Below are 201 nucleotides of genomic sequence, written 5' to 3' on the forward strand. Positions count from 1 at the left end.
TTGAGGTTTTGGAGATGCTCCATCTTCTGAATCTCTGCTTTCCTACTGTCTTCTTCTTCAAGCACGCAAGGCTCCTTCCATGGCAAGCTGTATGTAGGGTTTCACAGTTGTCAATGGCTACCTCCCATCCTCTCAGTGGAAATGTTCAACGCACCCTGTCACGGCACGGCTATCCATCTGTCGGTTCTCAATCAGGCCAGA

Source organism: Arachis duranensis, chromosome 3 (assembly GCF_000817695.3).
Source record: "Arachis duranensis cultivar V14167 chromosome 3, aradu.V14167.gnm2.J7QH, whole genome shotgun sequence".
In the NCBI taxonomy this organism is placed as follows: Eukaryota; Viridiplantae; Streptophyta; class Magnoliopsida; order Fabales; family Fabaceae; genus Arachis; species Arachis duranensis.